The 16,252-nt window shown below is 40.8% G+C and overlaps 1 protein-coding gene and 1 non-coding gene across 2 annotated transcripts in view; one reads left to right on the top strand and one right to left on the bottom strand.

Annotated features, from left to right (window-relative positions):
• The window catches only part of LOC134539640 (uncharacterized), a 560,732-nt gene that overhangs the window by 203,596 nt on the left and 340,884 nt on the right, over positions 1 to 16,252 (top strand). The window lies entirely within an intron of this gene.
• Trnat-cgu (transfer RNA threonine (anticodon CGU)) lies at positions 15,945 to 16,016 on the bottom strand. Its single transcript has one exon. It is a non-coding gene; the product is annotated as a tRNA-Thr (tRNA).

Here is a 16,252-nt window from a genome sequence, read left to right as displayed (position 1 = left end):
ACATGCGATAAGTAAATCTGCAATGTGTTGTGCTGTGAATGGTTATCCTCCCGACGGGTAAAGCCGTTACAGGTCCTGAGACTTTAAAGTGAATAAGTTAAAAGTTCTGTAGCTCATTGCCAAACAAGCCTATTTAACTATTTTTTGTTTTATTTCAGATTATGTGTTAAAATTAGTTATATATCGAACAAATTGCTCACAAATTATTCTAAAGCACTAAGTGTTAGTTATATCAGTCGAAGTTCTTTAGTTGAGCCAGAAAAACAAGTCCAGTTATAATATACTTGCTGCTGTTGGGGAAAGTCCCCCAGTTGGAATAAATTAATCATAAGTTCCTTCTTGCCGACCGCACACATGAGGAGGCTGATGGAAAACAACGTATTGTTGCTAGGCTGCTAGAGACGATGCCGGCCAGCCCGCCCGGCGTGTCAGTCTACGGGATTTCTAAGGACACAATTAACGCCCGTCCAAACACTACCGCGAGTAACAGGCGATTTGCCTAACGGCGTTTTGCCTAACGGCGATTTGACTAACGGCGTTTTGCCTAACGGCGATTTGCCTAACGGTGATTTGCCTAACGGCGTTTTCCCTAACGGAGTTCTGCCTGACAGCGATTTGCCTAACGGCGTTATGCCTAACGGCGTTTTGCCGCCTCCGATTTGCCTAACGGCGTTTTGCCAAAATTTTACTATGATGGCAAAACCTCGTTTTGTCTAACGGCGAATTGCCTAACGTGATTTTGCTAATGGCGATTTGCCTAACAGCGTTTTGCCTAACCTAACCTAGCCTAACCTAACATAACCTAAGCTAACCTAACCTAAGCTAACCTAAGCTAACCTAACCTTACCTAACCTAACGTCCTTTTTGCCTATCAGCACTTTGCCTAACGGCGATTTGCCTAACGGCGTTTTGCCTAACTACTATTTGGCCAACGGCATTTTGCCTAACGGCGATTTGCCTAACGGCGATTTGCCTAATGGCGTTTTGCCTAACGGCGTTTTGCCTAACGGCGTTTTGCCTAACAGCGTTTTGCCTAAATGGCGTTTTGCCTAAAATTAGGCAAATGCCTTTAGGCAAAACGACACATGCCCACTACCGCTGCATGGACTTCCCATTATTGAGCCTTCATCTGTCCCGGGAGTCCGTGTAGCCTCTTTGTTTCTGGAAGGTTTGACAGGTTCCTCGAACCCCGTTCGGTTCCGTGAAGTGGCGTAACTAGAACGCCATTGTTCTCGTAGCTTCGAGTGTGTTGATGACGTGACACTTCGGAGGGCTTCGAGACCTTTCCATGTGTAACGCAGGTAGGTATATAAGGCGAGGCCGACCTGCTGTGAGAGAGAGTGAGGGGGGGGGGAGTGAGGTTGGTGGCGACATCGATGAGAGAGGCTGGTGAAGCGATACTAGAGTGAGTGAAGAGATAAGAGTGAGTGATCTCCTTTGGAGAGCGATAGCGGACGACGAATGATGAGCTTCGTTTGCTAAGGTCGGAGCATCGGGGCTGGTGTTGTATGCGCGGCGGACTAGTAAGTAGTGCGAGGCGGTGTGTAGGGACAGAGGTGCGCGGTAAGAACGAATAGTAGAGAGAGCCACTGTCGAGCCGAGCTCCAGTGGGGGAAGTAAATAGTGGACCTGTGAAAGTGTGGTTGATGTGTGAACAGTCATTCAGATTGTTTTATTTTATGAAATGGCGTGAATAAACTCTAGTTTATTAATTGTGGGCTATCCTTTCCGTACCTGTATTCCCACTTGTAGCAGTATTATTTAAAGAGCAGTTTTTTTTTTTCACTCTCCTTAAAAGTTGCCCTTTTGTGACTAAGGCTCATTTGGTTCTCAGGTTCGGAGTTAAAGTCTTGTTTCTCACAGTTACAGACAATACTTGCTTTGGTAACATAATTTTAGTCGACCCTGAATGTGCTTTGGTAACATAATTTTAGTCGACCCTGAATGACTTTGCCAAACCTTGCAAGATAGAAGATTGAATTTAATAGTTAAACATACACTCACAAGTCACTGGAAATGTTTAGTTGGATTTCGAAGAAGACTACTTATTGTAGCGTTACCGTGGTCCGACTTCAGGAAAAATTTTACATAGTTTTTTCGTTTCATGATCCATAGACCTCTAAAAATCAAAAGTTTATACATAGCCTATTTTTTATGGGCACAATAACTGTCGTAATTTTGAACAAATCACTTCCAAACTGATACAGAAAATAAAGTAATGGAAAATTCCGGCCGAGTTCATTAATGGGCAAAGTACGACCAAAGGATAAAAATGGTGGATGTTTTATAAAAAAAATCGTTATAACTTTCTTAATAAGACATATATAACATCCAAATTAAGTTAGTAGGTATATCTCTTTTAGAGAAAAACCAAAAACCTATGTCTGAATAATTTTTGACACTGCCATAAATACCCTACGTTAGCACGACAGTCATTTTTTTTATCTACCTATGATGTTACTATTTCATAGATTGTTTAGCAACCCAAAACTGTTCTCAACTTGTATGTTTGTTCTTTTTCCCCCTTGAAAATAGGCGCCATTGCATATATCTTGAATAGTTAGTACTTAAATTATATTAGCTTCTTAAGAGCATAGGAAGAACTTAAATTGACCTCAAACAATATTTAGACTATATTCTGTAATTACTCGGACATTCTATATCAAAACAATAACAATAAGGTTACATTGAACTAACCCAGCATGGCATATTGGCATAACGTATTTAAACACCATTTAACACAATTGAATTTCTAGTTTACCAAAACTGCTATATTTAAATCAGTGTTCGGTCTGAAATTGCTGATAAACAAGTCCAATCTAGTTACACGGGATTATGGTTGATTCATTAGATGAAATATTATTTATATTACAGCTATCATGCGATAGGGTAAAACTGAATATCATCATCAATAACTTCTTAGTGACAAAAAAAAATAAACTAAAGTAATTTTTGAGAGCTCAAGCCCATGTGTAAAAGAAGGAGAATAGAATCAAGTGAATTTAAGCTTTATTAAAAATTATGAATTAAATATTTAAACTTAAAGTAAACAAGCAAAGTCAAGTCAATAAGGCTACTGGTGAAGACTAACGTAATTATTTCATTATAATTAAACCTAAAATTATCTAACAAATACCATTCACGCAGGTGATCATCATTTAAAACACTCTTTCAGTCCTGTGATTCAATTGGGCATACCTCCAAGTACTAAACAGTTCATTGCTCAGTAGACACAAATTAAACGTAGTTCGCTACTGAAGTCTCTCTATTTAAAAAAAAAAAAAAAAAAAAAAAAAGCTATTTGCCACTCTGCAACCTTGCCGAAAGTTCACCTCACTGAATAGTTCTCAAACTCAAATGCACAATACATATAGCGCAGTTACCAGTCTCTCGGCGATAAATCAACGTTGAATTCTAAATCGTAGTTATTTGACACTAAGTTCGTCAAAATCTTGAAGCATCACATGTGACTCGTTGAAAATAGAAATAACTAAATAGTATGTGCCGTAAATGTATTTTACTTAATTCAGTATCAAGTTAAATTTATTCATGATCTAAATTAAAACATGTTTTTTTTTTCTCATGGACGGTTTAGAACAAACGTTCATTCCAAACAAAAAAAAATCCCTTGCGTAGGTAGTTTTCGAAGTACCTATTTATTCTGAAAATTCAACACAATACCTCTTTTGCTTTTGTTATTCTGGAACAAATATTTTCAACGTATATTTGCTAAGTGTAATTAAATGGGTGTAAAATATTTGCGCAAATTATAATAATTACGATAACTTGCAGAACTTGAAAATACAAATATTATATTAATTTGAAGAACAATCAAATATCTGTAGTATTTCGCATTATCACAATCAATAGTTCAAAGTTTTATCAAACAAGTGATTTCTTTTCTTCCTTAGACTGACAAGTCTTTGTTACGTATTGTGGATTTAAAACTTACAGTGTAGGATAACATTTTATAGTCATTTATACATATTATGTGTGTTTGTTAGAAAATGTTTTGATGATAATAATATTTTCTACATTTATTTATTTATTAACTGGATAAACATTTTAGCTCGGACAGGGGGAAGACAGAATAAACTCTAGAGTGTGGAAATCGTGGTGTATTTTTTTTATTATTCTAAACTTTTCTTTAGCGCTTGGAACGTAAACAAACAATAATGATGTGTGGACTGTAAATATCTCTGTTGCTTTGTGTCATGCATTTGCAGCGTGAGACACCATGTGAGCTTGTGTTGAAACTGGCGAATATTTCGATAGATAGCGACTGAGGTCAGCGCAATCTGGATCCACGAGTTATCGCTGTGACGCGGAGTGAACTGAGAGACCTTCGTTTCTGAACTTATCGTGCGGATTAGTTAACGACGAGAATACTTTCAACTTCGTTCTCCGTACGTGGGTGACGTTTTGGCTTCAAACAAAACTCAAATGTCGCGTAACTTCCACGAGTACAGTTCTGTGTGTTGCAGTGACAGCTCTGTGGCACCAAAACAACCATCGGAACAACTGTCCTTAAAACTAGGGCGTATCGATAAGTTTACGCAAATTTCAATTATTAAGCAGGAAAATAATTGGTAAAAATGAAATTATTTATTAAGAATGGAACCAGAGGGCGCTACTGACTGGGCGCAAAGCAATAGATCGTGATTCCACGTGCCGATAGCGTTCGTCAGTCACCGGTAAAAATAAGTTAGTGATTACATCGTCAACTGTGAAGGAGCAGCGAGTACCCTCCAATTTTCATCTGAAGAAGTTCCAAGAAGATGTTCCACCCATGAAGAAGTTCCAAGATGTTCGACCCATGAAGATGTTCCACCCATGAAGTGCCAAGAAGATGTTCCACCCATGAAGAAGTTCCAAGAAAATGTTCTTCCCATGAAGAAGTTCCAATAAAATTTTCCACCCATGAAGAAGTCCCAAGAAGTTGTTCCACCCATGAAGAAGTTCCAAGAAAGTGTTCCACCCATGAAGAAGTTCCAAGAAAATGTTCCACCCATGAAGAAGTGCCAAGAAGATGTTCCACCCATGATGAAGTTCCAAGAAAATGTTCCACCCGTGAAGAAGTTCCAAGAAAATGTTCCACCCATGAAGAAGTTCCAATAAAATGTTCCACCCATGAAGAAGTTTCAAGAAGATGTTCCCCCCATGAAGAAGTTCCAATAAAATGTTCCACCCATGAAGAAGTTCCAATAAAATGTTCTACCCATGAAGAAGTCCCAAGAAGATGTTCCACCCATGAAGAAGATCCTCGGCGGTAAGAAGTCTGACCCTGACGACGAGTTCATACAGGGCCGCGCGTAGCCGACTATGAGAGCGGGATTTCCAAACTGATCCATCGTTGGGACAAATGCCTCAACATTCATGGAAGTTATGTGGAAAAGTAGTAATTGGGTAATAATTTCATTACTGTTTCATATTGCCATTAATTGCTTCTTTCTTTTTTTTACATTATATGCGTTACGTATTCATACACCCTCGTATTAATAGTGTCGATGGGTATTGGGTACCGAAATTGGGTTTCAAAAACCATACTTAGTTCTCAGTGTGTGTTTTCAGTGCCTCTTTTTTTTTCCTTGGATCAAAGAGTGTTGGCTCCTTTTTTTTTTTTTTTTTTGTCCCTCTCATCCCGCCCTCCCCTTATCCTCGCTTTGTCTCAAACCCCTTGGTATAGACAGGTGCGTAATGTTGGCAACAGTGTAGGTCAGTGTTGCAGCTGGTCGCGGAGGGTAGGTGCTGGTGCGTAGGATCTTCAGTGTCGTATCGTGGTGCGGCACACTCACAATAGTGGTACCTTTACCAAAATTATGGTACAGAGATGGGTGATTGGCCGTTACGCGTGTTAGGAGTGAAACGTCACACTTAAATAATCTAATTCATTGGTGAAACTAAACAACAAAGAACACAGTAACGTATTTAAAAAATTTCACATTATTGGAAATGTCTCTACGTATTTCCACAATTATAATTGTATTTAAATTTTGGGTGCTCAATATTTCCTCTCTCCATCGAGTGCCAATACCCTGAGCGTTGCACTTTTCGTTACAATTTGTTGAGTCATCGCAACTTTTAAAAAAAATTAAACTTGCTGTTTGATGTTGCTAACTGGCATTTCTTGTAACACTCTTGCATGGTCCAGAACGTCAGACCAACAAACTTGCGCATTTGAAATTTAAGTCGTGTGCGTCGAAATAAGGGAGTTAGTTACACCGTCTTCATTACCTGGATGAAGTTCAATTAATTAATTGTTTTTTTTTTTAAAAATGAAATCATCATATAAATCCACAATTAAACGGTAATCATGGGACTATTGTTTTACTTTATTAAGATTTAACACGTTGAGGCATGAATAATTTATTGATCTTAAAAAAAACAAAGCTTGATAAAATACATTAAATAATGATCCGGGTACTAAGCTTTTTTATTCAGTAGGACACAATTACAAAAGGTTTATGTGTTTTATGTGTTTATGTGTTAGTTGTTTAAAAATGCGTATAGGCACAGCAAAGAACCAATTATTTGGTAGGGAACATTATATCGTTTTCGGATGCTTGGGTATTTGGTCAGCTGTCGTTATCAGGGCCGACGAGAGAAACTAAGGACCTCTAATAAAATAATTTTGTTAGGCCCCGTCCACATTACTTAACGTAAAATTTTTCAAACCCCAAAAATTAAAAAAATTAAAACAAAATAGGTGAGTGAGTCTTTCGGTACCCCTCAAATATGTTTAACGCACAACCTCGGAAGCGAGCGAATTCAGGTGTTCCCGTGTTGCAAATACACTTGTAAAACGAAACTCGGGCCTCAGGCACGAAATTTAAAGTAGAATTCTTTAAAGTAATGCCGGGCGTGATAAATATACGTAAATTGTGTTTTCAACTACATTTCTTATCGCGAATCACACTTTAGTTTCCTCACTCGCCTCTAGTATTCATTGCCGGAGCAGCTACGTAAGACTATTTAATCATTTGATTAGCAGACAGAAATTTTATCGGCTACGATAAACGCGAAAAATACTTGGAAAAAAAAATTATTAAATCCCCGGTTTGGACCCGTTTTTCGACAAGCAATTTTTTTTTTAATACTGCCCATCTTGTTATAATTCACTAAACAGTTGGTACTGTAAAATTTCTCTTTGGCTTTGCGAAATTTGGTTTGAGCCATCCGCCACAGATGGCAGCACAGTGGTTACACATTTCCGTCCCATTCTCGAAATTACCCCTACCAAATGCCGCATACGGAGAGCTAAGATGATACACATAAAAATAATCTAGTCTTAAAGTTACCGTGTGTGTGAATTCTACTCGGACCTCCACTGTCTCTGCTGCTGACAATTACTGAGTTTTCATTGTTTATTTTCGCGTGAGTCAAACAATTGTAGGTTCATGATGTTCGCAGGCTTTCACGGCCATTTTCTGGAGTAGCTCGGCTTCTGGGTTGTAGCCGCGTCCTTGGCGAATAATTCACCGACGTTTCGGTCGACATTGCAGTCGCCATCGTCAGGGAGCAGTTACCTGTAACCGCGTACTTGGCGAATAATCCACCGATGTTCGGTCGACACTGCAGTCGCCATCATCAGGGAGATTAGTTAACTGTAACCGCGTCCTTGGCGAATAATCCACCTACGTTTCGGTCGACACTGCAGTAGCCATCGTCAGGGAGAGCAGTTACCTGTAACCGCGTCCTTGGCGAATAATCCACAGACGTTTCGGTCGACATTGCAGTCGCCATCATCAGGGAGAGCAGTTACCTGTAGCCGCGTCCTTGGCGAATAATCCACCGACGTTTCGGTCGACACTGCAGTCGCCATCATCAGGGAGCAGTTACCTACAGTAGGTAAAGGTAACTAACTGCTCCCTGATGATGATGGCGACTGCAATGTCGACCGAAACGTCGGTGAATGATTCGCCAAGGACGCGGCTGCAACCCAGAAGCCGAGCTACTTCAATGGTGGGCTCGCCTGCTGTGATGCGGTTCCAAACACGAGGCTCCGGATGGGTGCAGTGGTGGCTTCCTCCGCGGCAGGTGCGCGCCGCGCGTCCTGCCGGGCAGGAACAGACACGAGCCGAGTCCTTCCGCCGGCCGCGGGCCGCCCTGTGATCGGCTCGCTAATTGCAGTGGGGGAGGGGGGGGGGAGGCTCCCGCAGGTGAGGGCAGTGTCGCCCCACCTGCCGGCAGGTGCTCCAGACGCAGCCCTGAGCCCCCCGCCTACCCGGGCACACACACGGTGCGCAGAGCTTCTGAAAAAAAAAAAATCGCCGATTCCAAAACCACTCAAGATATCCTAGTTGGGTCTGGTTTACGAAAAGCATTTAAAGAGTTCGCTGAGGGCCGAAAAGTACTTTTGATTTCGGATTAAGTTTTTAAACTGTAATTTTAGAAGAGTTAAAAATGGCTAAAAACGCATGTTTTCAGAGATAAATTTTAGCCGTATATAACAACCTGTAAAGATTCTTGAAAGCACTTAAAGGGACTTGCATTACACCTTTATCTTCATTCCTCGGCCATGTAATGTTACGTTCACCACTCAAGTTTCACAGTTATCCTGTGACGACGAGAAGACTGCGCGCCAGTCCAGAGGCGACACCTCGCTAGAAGCACCAGCGAGCGTCGAGCTTATCATCCCGCCTCACTAACTCCGATACACCCCTGACGTGGCGGACCTCGTCCACCTCAGGCACACATGCGGTGTGCATGGCTTCAGTGGCTTGGAAAGCTGCTCAAGATATCCGAGTGGTGTCTGTTCACGAGACACGTTAAGAACAGGCTGAGTTTAAATGGCTAAAATGCGTCTTCAGATTAATCTTTAGGCATGAGACACCCGGGTAGAGATTCTTGAATGCACTGAAGGGACCTGCATTACATCTTTATCTGTATTTCTCTGCCATTTAATATTTTGGTTACTGCTGAAACCTCATGGTTGCCCTATGCACGACGAGAAGACTGCAAGGCACTCCACAAGTGATACGGCACTAGAAGCACAACCGAGCGTCCCACTTACGATCTCGCCTCACAAACACGAGTACATTCCTGGCAAGGCGGGCTCGAGTTATCAGATGCTATGAAGGGCACGTTCTTTGAATGATTCTCGCAGTGCGTAATAATATACTCATGGACATACGCCATGGCTGGATCATACTGGATGTCTGTCTGTGCCAGATGGGAGCAGATGTCAGTTCCCTAAACTTATCAACGGTTTTATCTTAGGAAGACTATACCTGCTGTTTTCTTGTGTGCTGTCGTCGTCGGGTTGTTCAGAATAGCTGTTTATTATGGGGACGCACCACAACTCCGAACGTACAATAACGCCGAAAACCATAACGCCGAATGCCAAATTGACTACAACGCCGACAGCTAGAAAACTGCTGTCTACCACAACGCCGAATTACCACAACGCCGAAATACATTAACGCCAAAAAATGTCATTGCAGGACTGCCACAAAGGTTAGGTTAGGTAAGGTTAGCACACAAATTCATTCAGTTGTTTTTCATTTTGCTCCTGTGGCCTCCCTCCCCGCAGCAACATTTTCGGCGTTACTGTATTTCGGCGTTGTGGTACACAGCATTTTTCTAGCTAGGGCGTTGAGGTCAACTTGGCATTCGGCGTTATGGTATTCGGCATTATTGTACGTTCGGCGTTGTGGTATTTCGGCATTGTGGTATTTCTGCGTTGTGGTAACGACCCGTTTATTATCATCGCATGGTGTGTCTGTGCATCACTGTGTTGTCGTTTCTTCCGGAATATCTTTTTAGTATCATTGTTGGGTTCTTATGTTCGTTGCTGAGTTGTCCAGGTTGTCGTTAGTCACCTCGCTTGTTATAAAGCCGTTATTTGGAATATTATTTTTAAAAAGCCTCCTTCGTAGCCTTGATACAGGCAGTCCTTACCTAGTCCGTGATAGCTAGAGAGTTTTATTTGTGATTATTTATTTTTGGGCAAGATTACTGATGGATTTCATAATGTTTTTACGTCGCATGGTTGACAATTCAATGCTCAAACGAATTTGATTTATTTCAGGGTGCTGGATTATACTCTCGGGCCGGTATAACAAGACACAAAAATAAGAGTTTATGTGTTGAATATGCTACGTCTGTACCCTAACCGTTTTAAAATTGTACAAAACCGCTCACAAACCCTTAGATAGGACACTGCCAGTCCCTTATTTTCAGGGACCGGATTTTGTTGTCCTGTCCGTGACCTATCTGTTGCTGAAATTCCGCTGACTTTTTTTGGTGATATCGTCTAAATGGTGGACTCTCCTTTGGCGCAATTACCTCTTATATAGACACTTTCTTAAAGATCTGGGGACGTATCAAGAGTGTTGGTGTGGAAATTGAAACTTTTTGGTAGCGAAACTATGCTGGAATACATTTTGTACACTTTAATGGTCATAACAAGAAATAAACGGTACTTAAAAAGTGCTTTAGAAAATTAGAAAGGCTGTTTCATTGATGTGCGATGGTGCTGCTATTGCCGCAACAATTGTATCGATGGACTAAAACGTCAGCTAGTATGCATTGGAACCAGTTTCTAACCTCGCGCAGGGCACCTTTTAGTAAAACGGCTGACGAATCTGGTTCTTTACTGGAATTTATGAGTGAGCACTAAGTGATGCTAGTTGAGTGGAATAACTATAAGTACTTACTTACTTTGGTTTTGGAGCCATTAATCACAAAATGCCTAAGCTAAAACATGTTATGTTGGAGAAAAGAAATAAAACAAGCGAAATCGCCCGATAAGAAGCAATTAAAAATTTTACTACAAGCTGGAGGAGGTAGCACTGTTCAAAAGGAGGATGCGGATCACCAGCCAACAGCCCTCCCACCAATAGCTGTACGGCGGTTAAACACACGTACAGCCCCTATCACCCCGAGCAGAACTCGGGTTGATAGGATCTTGGCATCATTGATTTCAAGCAATCTCAGTTTTGATAGATGCTGAAATGATTTTCCTTCCCAAACACCCCGCGCACTGATTGTGAGGGAAGAGAAAATCACCTTTTCAACAGAGTACCGGTCTTTCACTAGATCAGCCAATGGTTCATACTTCTTGACCTTACGGTCATGCTCTCGGTCTAGATCCGCCCTCTCACCAGCCACCAAAGCATCAACGACTACCGCAGTAGTCGCGTCATAGAGGATGACTGAGTCAGGCTTCAAGAGACCTTCTGCCGTGCGGAAATGTGGTTCCTCTTCCACCTTTTTTACCGCGAGAGCGTTGCCGATCCAGCAAGTACTTCACACATGCATCGTGTCTTTTGATTCGCATGTCGTGGGTCCTATGACATTGCTGCAGCACATGATGCAATGTCTCAATGTTGTCACACCCCGCACGGCAACGGGTGTCACGGACTCGTAGGTGTCGAATGAGGCAAAAGATAGCCGAGAGAAATGAGCCAGTGGGTCAAAGCGAGCCCCCCGAAGGAGGCGCGAAATTTGCGCTCGAGCGAGGCTCAGCCGTCTGCCTCGCGAGAAGCGACGGGGAATGCAGAAAATTGTTTGGTAATGGATGTGGATATGCTCTCTGATGAATCTGGTGTTGAACGATGGGCCGAGTGTCGCAATTTTTTTTTTCTGGCTTGACCGCCAGACCGTTTAAGTAAGGACGTTCATCGAATCAACGTCGAAGAATAAATCAACATAAATTTTGGTAAATTATTTTTATTTATCTCATAAACAACATTCCCGTTCAGTGCCATGGAAATTCATGAAACAAACACCTGGCGGCTGTAGACCAAAATACAGCCTATCCATTATATATATATATATATTTTAAATTCATGACAGTGATTAACTGGCTGATCAGTTGTTCTCGGCTTGTGGTCGAGTTGTGCGCATCCGGGGACGCACCACAACGCTGAAATACCACAACGCCGAAAAATGTCATTGCAGGACTGCCACAAAGGTTAGGTTAGGTTAGACTAGGTTAGGTTATGCTAGGTTAAGTTAGGTTAGGTTATATTACGTTAGGTTAGGTTAGGTAAGGTTAGGTTTGATTGTGGTATTTCGGCGTTGAGGTACATTTAAGAAACACACACAAATTCATTCAGTTGTTATTTCGGCGTTGTGGTATACACAGCAGTTTTCTAGCTGTCGGCGTTCTGGTCAATTTGGCATTTGGGCTGTTGTGGCAACGACCCCGCGCATCCCGCCCAGTGTGTCGCGAGTGGCTGGGAGCCTACGTGCATGCGCCGACTCCAGTCGGCGGCGTCGCGCTGCCACGGCGAGAACCCCCCGGGTCCAGACTCCAAGGGTCGCCCCCGACGCGCCCCGCGTCACGTACCACCCGCCCCCCTTTCCCCCGCCTCCTGGACCAAGCTGTCACGTTGCATGTCCTCGTCCCACTCGCCCCGCACCATGTTATTGTCGCGTGCATTTTTTGAAAGAGCAAAGATTGAAATCATTCCAACTGTTATCGCTCAATCAACGGTCAAACTGTTTCGAAAGGTTAACGTCGAAAAAATATTAGTGTTTTTTTTTTAAAAAAAAAATAATTCCTATGCAACAAAAATATAGGGGAAAAAGAGCGGTCACTGGTTTAGGTAGGGGGCTAGAACTCTCTCTTTTTTTTTGTGGCAAAGCAGTGAACTAAAAAATTAATGAATTATTTTTTACAGCTGCGTACAGTTAAAAAAAAAATACATGCTAACGATACCTTATAAAATATTATTGTGTCCTGTTAACAGAAAATAATTCGTTTGAATTTTTTTTTTTTTCACGAAAGAAATGCAGGTAAAATTTGACTATGGGTTAAAAGAGTTACCACTTAAATCTCTACAAGAATTATTTTTTTCTTGACAATTGAACGAGTACGTTTTAGTATACGAGTCAGAGATATAATCGAGTTTTTTTTGCATAAATAGAGACTTCTTTGAAACCTCGTCTTAAAGATTTCAATGTTAAGGGCTCCGCCTACCCGGACACACATACGGTGTGCAGAGCTTCAGGATAAACAAAGCGATTTCAAAAATACTCAAGATATCTGAGTGGTGACCAGGGGCGTAGCCAGGGGGGGAGGGGGTTAGGGGTTATACCCCCCCCCCCTTAGCATCAAATCTTTAATTAATTTCTTATTCATCACTCAAACAAATTTCATATTAAAATTAATAAAAAATTTACCATTACAATATTTAAATTTAAGAACCGAAAACTGCTAAAATAGCACTATTTTACACCTTAAAATCCAAATTTTCCCGGGGGAGGACCCCCGGTCCCCCGCTTTAATACGGCGGGGGGCCATGCTTCTTAACACCCCCATACACAAATCCTGGCTACGCCACTAGTGGGGACTGTTTACGAAAAGCATTTAAGAGTTCACTGAGGACTGAAAAGTACTTTTGATTTCGGATTAAGTTTTTAAAATGTATTTTTAGAAGAGTTAAAATGGCTCAAATACAAGATTTCTGAGTAATATTTAGGCGTAAAACAACCAGTACAGATTCTTGAAAGCACTTACGGGACTTGCATTACACCTTTATCTTCATTTCTCGGCCATATTACGTTACGGTCACCGCTCAAATTTCACAGTTATCCTGTGCCGACGAGAATACTGCGCGCCAGTTCAGAGACTTGCGCTTAGAGGCTACACCGCGCTAGAAGCACCAGCGAGCGTCGCGCTTATCATCCCGCCTCACTAACACACGCACACCCCTGACGAGGCGGGCCCCTTCAGTGGAAGTTCCGACAGCGAGACCCGACATGTGGTCGACACCGAGTCCCGGGTGTCGCAGGTCCCTACTCGCTGCCCGTGGTCCCTCCAGAGGCTACCAGCCCGGGAGAGGGCGGGAGTATCTTTCACAGCTGCGTTCCAACAAACCAACTATACAAACACCAAAACATATTTTAAAAAAAAATTGGTTGTCTGTAAAGTCGATTTACGGACGATAGTTTAACGTGACAACGTCATTACAAAACATTGATTAAATGATTGCATACTTTTATGAATAAAATTGAATCATTTTTATTGAATTATCACTATTTTGTATGGATACAAAGGAGGAGTGAAATGAAATCTGAATTTTAATTTAATTTAAAATTTAATTTTATTTGCACTCATTAATTCAAATATGTTTATTACTTTAACGAAGAGATTATTTTAACTATGTATAACTTTTATACATGTTTGCTATTTAACTTCTTCCAATCTGTGTTATTCTGTTAAAGATAGGACGATGATAGGAAAAGTAGAAAACGAATGGGAGTGTTTCAAGTTTAATGTGCCTCGAAAAAGTCAAATCGATGGTTGTTCCAATCGAATGGAAGATAGATAGATGCGGCGCAAGCGTACAATGGGCGTAACGGGACATAGCGTAATGGGACAATGTGCGTAACGTGACACTTTTTCGTGCGTGCAGCCGGCGTTCATCGATTTATTCGACGTTGTCACGTCAAAAAGCAAGCTGATTTGAATGATTTTGTTGTGGCAGCGACGTAGCCATGGAGGAGGTCTTTAGGCCCTGACCCCTTCCTTCTAGCCTTAAAAACAAAAACTGAAGATAGAATAATACAATTAAAGTTACCTAGATGTATAAGGTCACACAGATATTATTTTGAAAGGATTAATTATTGTAATCCTTGGAGGGCTAAAAAAACAATGTATTTCCTCCCCATTATAGCCCGACTTGCTTCATTGTACAAAAGCGCCAGGGATTGTTTTTTTCCAAGTAGTCTACATCTAATGCCGGTTTGCACACGTATTTTTGCAAGCATGTCTTTCATACGAACCTTTTTGTGCGTTTTATGTATTTAATAACATTTTGTATTTATTAGGTGTTTTAATCGAATCGAATTATTTTGTTAATAACAGTATGACAAACAATCAAATAAAAAAATATCCGTTTTATTTTCTCAAGCCAAAACATAACATATATTTTATGTGCGAATGATGGCATTCTTAAAGGGCACTATTACATGAAATTTTAATGCGACCATTAAATTTCTTTTTAAAAAAATTAAATTATAAAGATAATTTTCAAATAAAAATTATATAATGGTTATACTGACCCCCCTCCCTAAAACGTCTGGCTACGACCTTGGATGTGGGTTAACTGCATCTCTGCCTTTGTGGTTCATGATTCCAGGTGTTGTAACAGTTCACAGTGCATCACCCGAAATAACGTAATGCTTGCATCGATATCTCGCTTTTTTTTTTCTCATAACTTCAGGGGAGGATATGTCCACCCCTATCCCCTCCCCTTGCGTTCGCCATTGATCACGGCCATGTTATGGCAAAGAGTCAGAATGTAGATGATTCGCACCACATGTCAGTCATCAATAAGTCGGTGAAAATAGTAGTTCCGTGTCCTGTATAGTAGACGTTACATTGTTTGGTACGAGCTATAGTCTGTCTCACGCTTAGATTGCATTTCAGAGCAAACTGGTGCCCACTAATTATTATATTGTTTATGAGCCATGGTCATACTAATTTTTAAATATTTTTTTACAGTATTATTACAGTTGTATACATTCTGAAAGAAAAAATATATAAATACTAAACACCAAATACAAAGAAAATATTTGCAGCAGTCGGTCATTTTAATAAAGATATTCAATTAATCATGTACTTAAGGTCAAACGGAGATAAAATTTTTATTATTAAAGGATTTAAGAAATTTGATGGCAAAAACTGGTAAGACCAAGTTGGCGTCTTTCAGTTACGTTATCTTAAAAGTGAGAATATAATATTTTCAGATTATGCTCTTCATAAAATATTCCAAACTTTCCTTTTGAATGTTTTAAATTGTACATTTAAAATATTTTCATCACATTATGAAGTTCTGTCTAAAATGTTTTGTGTATATTTGGCAACAGATCACACAAACAAGGACAGGTCTAATATTAGATATTATGCATTATAAAGAGAGAGTAAATGACCATTTTAATGCACACTGCAGTATATAAATTTAAAATGTTACAATAATATAATTGGATTGTGCCTCCTGTGAGGTTTGAACTCACGACCCCTGGTTTACGAGACCAGTGCTCTACCACTGAGCTAAAGAGGCTAGTGGTGGTGTTATTTTTACCAAACGGTGGAATCTTAGAGAAAGGGACATTTTAAGCAGAGTACGATGAGACCAAATGAGCACCGACGGAATGTAAACCACTCTTCAGATGAGTTCACAGCAAAATATCGCGTCATTGTGAACACGCGGATCTCAGTCGCGCGACCAACAGCCATAATAAACAATTAAATAAAAAAATTATTATTTCAATTACATATGTAACAAAAACACACGGC

The sequence above is a fragment of the Bacillus rossius genome, chromosome 15, assembly GCF_032445375.1.
Source record: "Bacillus rossius redtenbacheri isolate Brsri chromosome 15, Brsri_v3, whole genome shotgun sequence".
NCBI classification, from domain to species: domain Eukaryota; kingdom Metazoa; phylum Arthropoda; class Insecta; order Phasmatodea; family Bacillidae; genus Bacillus; species Bacillus rossius.
This window is presented reverse-complemented; position numbering and strand designations above follow the sequence as displayed.